We start from the raw sequence: 11153 nt of genomic DNA, 5'->3' as shown, positions 1-11153 counted from the left end.
CATGATCATATTGTAAACGATGGCTACTAAACCCTTCTGGCAAGGATTCAGAGCTAGAATTTTTTCCATAATATCCATTGAACATAATTTCGGAAAAGACTGTAATGTATTATTCAAGAAATTTCTAACTTGCAAGTATCTAAAAAATGAGTTTTAGGCAAATTATATTTATTGGACAGCTGTTCAAAGAATATAAAAATGTTATCTAAAAATAGATCACGAAACCATGTTATACCTTTTGTTTTCCATAACACAAAGGTTTGGTCCATAAAAGAGGGCTGGAAAAAAAGTTAGATATAATAGGGCTTGATAAGATAAACTTATTCAAGCCAAAGAATTTACAAAATTGAAACCATATTTGTAACGTATGTTTAACTATAGGATTAGTTATTTGTTTATTCAATTTAGAAAAAGCAAAAGGAAGCAAAGATCCTAAAATAAAAAACAATGAAAAGTCTTGTACAGATTTATACTCCAAATTTACCCATTGTGGGCAAGGTACTATGACCGATTCTTGGGTCCAAAATATTAAATATCGAACGTTAACTGCCCAGTAGTAAAATCTTAGATTTGGCAAAGCCAAGCCACCTTCCTTCTTAGGCTTCTGTAAATATTTTTTACTTAATCTAGGATTTTTATTCTGCCACACATATGAGGATATTTTGGAGTCAATAATATCAAAAAAAATTTAGGAATAAAAATTGGTAATGCTTGAAATAGATATAAAAATTTGGGTAAAACTAACATCTTGATAGCATTAATTCAACCAACCAATGACAAAGATAATTGAGACTATCTGGTAATAAGTTGCTTGATTTGGTCAATTAAAGGTAAAAAGTTAACTTTAAATAAATCTTTATGTTTCTTGGTAATTTTAATACCCAAATAAGTAAAATTATCTGTAACAACTTTAAATGACAAGTGTTTATAGATTGAAACTTGCATATTTAATGGAAATAATTCACTCTTATTAAAATTCAGTTTGTAGTCAGAAAAACTACTAAACTGAGCAAGCAAAGATAAAAAAAATATTGTTTCAACTGCAAAAAAAAAATCCTTAACACCAGTTCTGTCTTCTGTCAAAAGCAGTCTACAGACTGGAACTCCCCTCCACATTTTGATCTTCAACCAAACATTACTCTGGACTCAAGGAGCTACCGTAAGTTAAACCCGCAAACCAAAGTGGCAATTCTGATTAGTGTCTCTGGGCCAGCATCATCCTTTTCAGTAAGATTCAAATGAGACCAGTTTTAGAAAACAGCAATCAAAAGGTTCTCAAAAATGGCAATATTCCTCTTTAAATTGCGGCACAACTTAGAAAATAATGATTTTTTTATTGGAACACTATATACCTCAGCTCCAATGTATTGTTTTAAAGATTTTCGATTCAAACACTTATAGGATGAAGACAAGGAGCTTGGTCAAAGAGGTAGGAAAATGTTTCAAAGGGGAAGAGGTGGAAGAAGGGCAAACATTTAGGGATGGAATGTCATAGTAGAACCCAAATAAGGCATCGGTGAGCAGTTTACTGTGAGAAGTGTCGTGGTTTCTTGTGCCCCACAAATGATTAGGAGACGCAGAAGATTCTTCAAGAAGGGTTAAACTTTAATTTGCAAATCAAAGCTGAGACAGTCATTGAGCTAGTCGCTGATTGCCCACCGATCCGTGTACATAGCATGTTTTATAGCAATCTCCTGGTTTAGTTGCATTAGCATATCTAATCGGTCTATAGTTGCGTATCACACACACATCCGCCACTATTGTTTCTACCCATTGACTTAACCATGTTCTAATCTACATCTCTTAGCTACCTCTCATTAACCCACCATTGTCTTCTACATTCTTAATATTTCATTCTCCTACTAAATTGGGTACATGCATAGCAAATAGCAAACTCAGATTTTCTAATCTACATCTCTTAGCTACCTTTCACTAACACACCATTGTCTTCTACATTCTTAGGATTTCATTCTCTAGCAAATAGCAAGTTGCAACTTTTATACTCCAATATATGTCTTTTCACAGCACTTTCTATCACTTTGCTGATGACCCAAAGTACTGATGGAAGGCCTCACTATTCTCCATAGTGAAAGTCAGATTAGATTTGTCCTGATTTGTGTGAACAAGACACACCTAGGAAATATTTCACAATATCATACGTTCTTACTTCAAGGAAACATCTTGACTAAAGGCATGGCTGGTTCTTACCCTTACTATTAAAACTAGGAATGTTGCTCGGTCCCAGAATTTTTGTATCCTGTGAACAAAAAACATTATAGTAGAGTACAGGCCCTTCAGCCCAAAATTTTGGGCCAACCTTTTAACCTACTAAGATTAACATAAACTTTCCCTCCTACATATCGCTCCATTTTTAAAAAAATCATATTTATTCCCATCTAAGAGTCTCTTAACTGTCAATAATGTATCTGTCAGTGCTGTCAACTCTTTTTTGTTCCCATGCAGCATGAACAGCACTGGCTGAAAACGGGCTTCTGCGATAGTGAGTATCTCAGAGGATGAAAAGATTGATCAATCCCTTGGTATTTCTGGCTCAAGATAGTTCAATTTTGCCTTGAGCACTCACATTCTGGCTCCTAAAATAAAGGTTTAGTGGAAAAAATGTAGCTGCAGAAAATTAACTTGTTAAAGTGCATGAAGAGTCTATAAGAGCAATACTATGTTGATTATTGGAAACAACATAAGAGAAGAGGGAGCTGTCTATGTAGATTTGATAATTGGCTAATATACATCGGTAATCTAAAAATAATAAAGTATATCTTAGATTATTAGACTATATTGCTTTACTCAATTTAGATGTGTGATGTCAGTCCACTCTGAAGTAATTTTTAATTATGAATAGTAGGGAGCCTAGAATCATCAGTCTGATCTCCCTTTAAAGACAGACTGGGATTCATTGGCCACTCACTGTAAACAGATCGAGAGAAGCACCAGTTGAAACAACAGGCTACCTCAGAGCACACAGAGCAGATAATGACAGATCCAATTACCTCACCTGGATGACAGGTGGACAAGAGAAATACCATATGCCTTGGCTATCAATGCCAAACATGTTGGAACATCTAATTCAAAGAGAGAATGAGAAAAAAGTTTTATAAAAGTCTATTGAAAAACAGGACCAAGCCATAATTGTGTACAAGATGATGAGAGGCATTGATCATGTGGATAGTCAGAGGCTTTTTCCCAGGGCTGAAATGGTTGCCACAAGAGGACACAGGTTTAAGGTGCTGGGGAGTAGGTACAGAGGAGATGTCAGGGGTAAGTTTTTTACTCCGAGAGTGGTGAGTGCGTGAAATGGGCTGCCGGCAACGGTGGTGGAGGTGGAGGATCTTTTAAGAGGCTTTTAGATAGGTACATGGAACTTATTAAAATAGAGGGCTAAAGGTAAACCTAGTAATTTCTGAGGTAGAGATATGTTTGGCACAACTTTGTGGGCCAAAGGGTCTGTATTGTGCTGTAGGTTTTCTATGTTTCTACAATTATTTTGCTTTTGAAGCTGGTGTTCACTAGCACTGAGAGGAAAAATGCTCCCTCCCCCATCAGTTCAATACTGATCCTATAAATCTGCAGCCCAGTAAAATCAAAATTAAGGAAATCATCCTCAAACACTTTATCAGCAGAATTGGCTTGAGGCTGGATCAAACCAAAGTTGCAGCATTAAAGGAAATGCCAAGAGAAGAATATTCCAGGAGTTCTATGGTTTGAGTTTGTAAGATCCTGTAACAATTAAGCAGCTCTATGAACCACTTAAAGAGCTTATCAAATGATGGAATGGTATTGGCTGAATACCTATGAGCAAGTGGTCAACAACATCAAAGGTACAGTCGCTATAGATTTTATTACAATGCCTGGATAAGAACTGACACTCCAAGCAGAGAAGTGTTTCTGAACAATGACCTTGCAGGAGGGTTAACTGATAACATACAGTACATGCAGTACTCTGCCATTAACCACAAATGTAGAACTGGAGAAGTTTCATCTGTACACCTCCGGGAGAATTACACACAGCCAGAGTGATTGCAAATCACTCACGTTAATTGTTATTAAGCCTTCCACAGAATTTACTCATACCAGAGGGTTTGCGAACAATGTCACAGACATTTAATGTAAAGATTCAGGCCAAGATAGGCTTAACTGTGTGTGTCAGATTCATGCATATCTATGAAAATGTGCAGGACACCGAGGTGGTGATTAACATTGTGAGTTGCACTTCAGTTTATTAGTCATTGATAAATGAGCCTGAAAATTCTACCAGACAAGATGATAAAGTGCAAAATTTGAAGTGAATTGTTAAAGTAGGAAGGAAAGAACTACAGAGTGAGGCTGAATTTGCTCACAGATTTGTTTACATGACAGCCATGAATTAAGAGGATCCAATATTTGGAAGCACCATGGTATTTCTTCCTGCTTTAAATAAATCTCACGTCTTGCAGTCAATATGCAGAATGAGAGAAAATACCTTGACAGGGAGATCAGATACTATGTGCAGAAATGAGAGACCTATGATTCTCTAAAACAGGGGGAAAGTACTTCGTTATTAGTTTCCACATAAAAAACTAGATAAAAGTACCAAACCAAGCAAAGCAGACTTAATGGGCCAAATGGCCTAATTCTGCTCCTATATCTTATGATCAAATATGACAAGATGGTGAATATATAGCAGGTAATGGTCGCTGATTTTTCAAATATTTAAGTGAAAAATCTTTATTGGATAGCATTAACTCATGGATGATCATTGGAATCTGTAAGGGCCAGTTTAGCAGACCTGATGTATTAATCACAATGGGACATATTCACAGCAGACAAGTTTGCGAGGTTCTCAAAGGAATGGTGCCTTGATCAGTGGACCATTCCTTCTACAGAAAAATGTGAAGAATATGCTTTGAAAATGGTCAACCTGATGAAGAATAGGAAACCACTGCAGTGAGATTCCTCTTTGAACACCCAGGTCTTGCGCATTGCAGCAACACAAGGGACAAAAACAGTCTGCACAGGAATGTAAAAGCAGGGAATTGGAACTCTACTCCTGTGTTTCTGAAGCAGAAACACAAAACAGCAGGAAGACAACCAGACACAGCTCAAAATACACATCTACACCACCATCATAGAGACATTGTAAACAAGAGTAGTGGAGAGAGTAAAGATGAAGTGTGTGTCTTGTTGAAAGAGGTTGCAGATGACAGAGAGTCATCCCCTCCCCAAAACAAAGCTGAGGTAAATTAGTGCTCACCTCTAACAATACAATTTCTACACTGGAATCCCCAATATATTCAGAAAGAATGGGTTATTTTAGAACTGGTATGACTAACCTAGCACTGGATCCTCAACTCCCTGAACACCAGACCACAATTACTAAGGATAGGCAGGAACACGTCTGAAATTACACTCAACATTGGTGTCCCATAAGACTGCGTCCTGAGCCTCCACCTCTACTCTATACACTCGCAACTACAAGGTCAGACTGCTCTAACTCCACCTACAAGTTTATTGACAAGACCAGCATAATAAGCTGCATATCAAGTAATGAGTTAGAGGACAGAAAGGGAATAAAAAGCCCAGTGACTTGGTGTCCTGTCAACAGCATTTCCCTCAAAACTTCAAGAGGAGATGTATGCACAATTCTGTCTTCATCAATAGTGCTGAGACAAGAGGGGTAGAATATATAAGTTCCTACGAGTGACTAACACAAATAGCTTGTCCTGTTCCAAACTCGTATGACATCACAGCAAAGAAAACTCACTACTACTCAGGAGGCCAAAGAAATCTGGCACGTCCGCTTTCTAATTGATGCCCCATAAAAAACATCCTGTCAGGATGCATCACAGCTTGGTATCGCAATAGCTCTGTCCATGACAAGAAATTTTAAAGAGTTTTAACACAGCACAGCACATCATGGAAACCAATCTTCACTCTACAGTTGGTTTACACTTTTCACTGCCTCAGTAAAAGGGGTGAACCCATGTACCCTGGTCATTCTCTCTTCTCCACCCTCTCATTGGACAGAAGATAGAAAAGCATGAAAGTACGCACCACCGGGCTTAAAGACAGCCTCTGTCCTGCTGTTCTAAGACTATTGAATAGTGTCCCAGTATGATAAGATAGACTTAACTTCATTATGACCTTGCACCTTATTGCTTACCTGCACAGCTCTTTCTCCAACTACAAAACTGTTTTCTGTAGTCTGTTATCATTTTACATGACACCACCTCAATGCACTATTGTAAAGAATTGCTCTGTATGAATGGTATACAAGACAATTCTTTCCCACTACCTCAGTACACGTGACAATAATAGATCAATTTATAATGAATGTACTGCATGTAGAAAGTTGTAAGGAGAGCACAGTTTACCAAGCTTAAGTTATCCAGAAGAATGCAGCAAGACGCTATATAAACCACTACCTTTCTTCTTGTCATGTACTTCAGATTTATATAATATTGTTATGCCTCACTGAAATTCACCATTCCGCAACATTGGGGAAAAACAATAAAGCATTTTGCAAAACACCCGCCGCCACCCCCCCCCCCCCCCCCCACCGGCTCAGGGAAAGTAACTGTTTTTCAGTGTTTTGATGTGATGTAGCCTCCTCTTCAATGGTAGCAAATATCACACTAGCATTGAAATTCATCATATAAAATTAACAGCAGCTTTCATTGACAAATCCTTCAATTTCCTTCTCCCAAAGGAAACTGATTAATTAGCCACTTACTGGAAAGTGCAAAAACAATATAGCCTAGTCTTTGAAAACTGTGACTTTCAGCTAAATTAAGTTTCCCAGTTTGGACTGCAATGCTGCTTCAATGGCTACATAAACAACTTACATTTATCTGACATTGTTATTTTTCCTTTTTTAAGAGGGTATAAATTTAAAAATATATAATTTGAGTGTAAAAAAAAGTTACATCCTTGTTTTTACTGCCAAGTTAGCATGAATTAAAACTCACTAATTAAAAAAAAGCTGCAACCGGAGGCAAATATCAACTTCTCGCAGCCATTGTCAGTTCCGCTTTGCCTACTCAAGCAAAAACCCTGCTTATGCACAGCGATTAGGTTTCTACCACACAGAACTCTAAACTCAATGAATTGACTAGATAGGTTAAAAGATCAGTACAACATTGTGGGCCAAATGGCCTATACCATGTTGTAGTCATCTACATTGAATCCCTAAATCCAATCGGGAAATTAGAGATTTATATATATTGTGCAATTGAAAAAGTATTTTCCCACTTGGAAATATTCAATAACAACTTTTTCTTGGTCAATTTCTGAATCAAGGGATTCACAGGACTGTTACTCACCAAGCAACAATATTTTTGGATCATAATGGGGAAGCTTAGATAAAGCAATCAATGATTGATCACTCCTGGAATAATCAGATCTTTCCAAAATAATGCCATAGAAAAGCAGCATCCATCATCAAAGATCCTCACCACCCAGGCCACGGTCTTTTCTCATTGCTGCCTCAGGACTTGCACCACTAGTTTCGAGAACAGTTACTACCCTTCAACCATCAGGCTCTTGACCAAAAGGATCCACTCTGATTTCAGGACATTCACTTAACTACACTCATTGAAGGTTTCTGTTATATTGTTACCTTGCTCATTATTTATTGCTATTTATTTATATCTGCATTTGCACAGTTTGTTTACAGTTACCGTTCTATAGATTTGCGAAGTTTACCTGCAGAAAAAGAATCTCTGGGTTGTATGTGGTGATGTGCATGTACACTGACGATAATTTTTACTTTGAACTTCGAATTTATTAATGGACTCTGGATCTTCTATCAAGCAAGTCCCTTACCTATGTCTCCTTGTCATCACCCAACCCCCAACTGCACCTATACTTTATTTCTCCCTCCCTGGCTGCGCCAAAGACCTTATCTCTCTTCACCAACCTCCTCACTGAAATCACAGTGGAGACCGGAGCAATACCAATGGTCTTACCTAACACAATTACTTCCATCACCAGCGCTATGCCATGGTAAAATGTTTTAATTAGCATCGGGTTAAGCTTAAGTTTGCAGCAAAAGATTTACAAATAAAAGCGTCATGATGTTGTGGCATGATATCTCTTCTTTTTGGTAATACAAGAAACTTATTCCAAGCCAAGTATAGCCACCTACAGGAAGTTTATTTCCCACCTGAACAACAATTGCCAGCATCAATGCACCTCAACTCTGTATTTAGATAATATAGTGCAGGTGGCAATGATCCTAAGGACAGCAGCTTATTTTCCTAAAAAAAACCTTCATTCAAAACTACATCCACTTCTACCACTATAGCTGTAGAAATTTACAGAATCAGAAGCAGTTTTAATATCATTGTCATATGTTGTGAAAATTGTTAACTTAGCAGCAGCTGTACAATACATGATAATAGAGAAACAAATAAATCAATTATAGTAAATATATATCTTTGTATAGCAAATAGTTAAATTAAAAGTAGTGCAAAACAGAAATTAAAAAGCGAGGTAGTGTTCATTTCATCTAGAAATCAGTTGACAGAGGGGAAGAAGCTGTTCCTGAATCACTGAGCATGTGCCTTCAGGCTTCTGTACCTCCTCCCTGATGGCAACAACAAGAAGAGGGCACATCCCGGGTGATGAGGGCCCTTAATAATAGATATCGCTGTCCTGAGGCACCACTCCTTGAAGGTGGCTTGGATACTATGGGGGCTAGTACCCATGATGGAACTGACTAATTTTACATCTTATTGTAGTTTCTATCGATCTTGAGCAGTAGCCCCCTCATATCAGACAGCGATGCAGCCTGTCAGAATGCTCTTGATGGTATAACTGTAGAAGTTTGAGTGTTTTAAGTGCCAAACCAAACCTCCTCAAAATCCAACTGAAATATGGCCACTGTCTTGCCTCCTTTACAGCTGCATCGATATGTTGGGACCAGGCTAGATCCTCAAAGATATTGACACCTAGGAACTTGAAATTCCTCGCTGTGTCCACTTCTGAAGAAACCAAGAAAGATAAAACCAATAAAACACAAGAGCTGAAAATCTTCCTAGGAAATCAAATATCTAAAAGAAATAATGGTCCACTGACCTGCAGTTAAATTATTTTGTGCTTGTTTATTTACTCAAAGATATTATCCTGCTAAGTTGAAAGATGGCATGATTAAAACAGGCTTCTAAAAAGGGACCAGACTATTAGAAGCTGCTTCATTTTTCCCTGAACAAATCTGGTACACAACCTGCACAGGGTGACATTTCAAATTTAATCAGTGAAAACTATGAGCATGATGTCTCTGGGAAGCAAATGGCATTTGTTAGCATTAATTTATTCAAATGATAGTTACACAGATTTCTGAAATAATATTTAGGAAAGCAATCCTTATACAAATTGAAATATCGCACCATTAAATCACATCTGCATCCACATCTGTGGATGAATTGATGGAGGTGGATTGCTGTGATATGTCAGCAATTTAATCATTGCAATGAGTGACGACCAGGATAGTGGAAAATAGACCAACCCATTCTTGGTCAATCATCATGAGGCATATCAAGACCCTGCTGCCCACCTCACTGGACCCCCTGCAGTTTGTATACTGTCCCAACCGTTCAACAGACGACACCATAGCCATCACCATCCACCTGGCCCTAACCCACCTGGATAAAAAAGACACATACGTTCGGATGCTGTTCATAGACTTCAGTTCAGCATTCAACACAATCATCCCTCAGAAACTGATTGGAAAGCTGAGCCTACTGGGCCTGAACACCTCCCTCTGCAACTGGATCCTAGACTTCCTGACTGGGAGACCTCAGTCAGTCCGGATCAGGAGCAGCATCTCCAACACCATCACACTGAGCACGGGGAACCCCCAGCACTGTTTGCTCAGTCCACTGTTGTTCACTCTGCTGCCCCATGACTGTGCTGCAACACACAGCTCGAACCATATCATCAAGTTTGCCATTGACACAGCAAGGTAGGTCTCATCAGCAAGAACGACAAGTCAGCTTACAGAGAGGAGGTGCAGCAGCTAATGGACTGGTGCAGAGCCAACAACCTGTCTCTGAATGTGAACAAAACAAAAAAGATGGTTGGTGACTTCAGGAGGGCACAGAGCGACCACTCCCCGCTGAACATCGACGGCTCCTCGGTAGAGATCGTTAAGAGCACCAAATTTCTTGGTGTTCACCTGGGGGAGACTCTCACCTGGCCCCTCAACACCAGCTCCATAGCAAAGAAAGCCCAGTAGCGACTCTACTTTCTGCGAAGGCTGAGGAAATTTCATCTCCAACCCCCCCCCACCCCATGCTCATCACATTCTACAGGGGTTGTATCGAGAGCATCCTGAGCAGCTGCATCACTGCCTGGTTCGGAAATTGCACCATCTCGGATCGCAAGACCCTACAGCAGATACTGAGGTCAGCTGAGAAGATCATCAGGGTCTCTCTTCCCGCCATTACAGACATTTACACTACATGTTGCATCCGCAGAGCAAACAGCATTATGAAGGACCCCATGCACCCCTCATACAAACTCTTCTCCCTCCTGCCGTCTGGGAAAAGGCACCGAAGCATTCGGGCTGTCACGACCAGACTATGTAACAGTTTCTTCCCCCAAGCTATCAGACTCCTCAATACCCAAAGCCTGGACTGACACCAACTTACTGCCCTCAACTGTGGCTATTGTCTTGTTTATTATTTATTGCAATACCTGCACCATTTTGTGCACTTTATGCAGTCCTGGGTAGGTTTGTAGTCTAGTGTAGGTTTTTTTCTGTGTTGTTTTTACGTAGTTCAGTGTAATTGTTGTACTGTTTCATGTAGCACCATGGTCCTGAAAAATCCTAAATCCCTCCAGTCTGAAATTTGTGTGTGTAAGACTTTCCTGATGCAGTTTCACTGTTCAGGGTTTAAACAAATCACTGATGATACGTACTTTGGATTGCACTACGCTTTCAATGTAACCCTTCATGTAGCAGAATCCTCCCAAAAGTTTGCCCAGATATAATCTTAATGTTATTGTTATTTCCTCCACTGTTTTCACAACTTATTTTAGACCACAATATTCCTTAAAGAAGACCCATCTCAAGTCTTATCTTTAACATATCACTTCTCAAAGCTGGGATAAAAAAACAGAAAATGCTGGAAATATTCAGTATATCAGTCAGCATT

The sequence above is a fragment of the Hypanus sabinus genome, chromosome 15, assembly GCF_030144855.1.
Source record: "Hypanus sabinus isolate sHypSab1 chromosome 15, sHypSab1.hap1, whole genome shotgun sequence".
Taxonomy (NCBI): Eukaryota; Metazoa; Chordata; class Chondrichthyes; order Myliobatiformes; family Dasyatidae; genus Hypanus; species Hypanus sabinus.
This window is presented reverse-complemented; position numbering follows the sequence as displayed.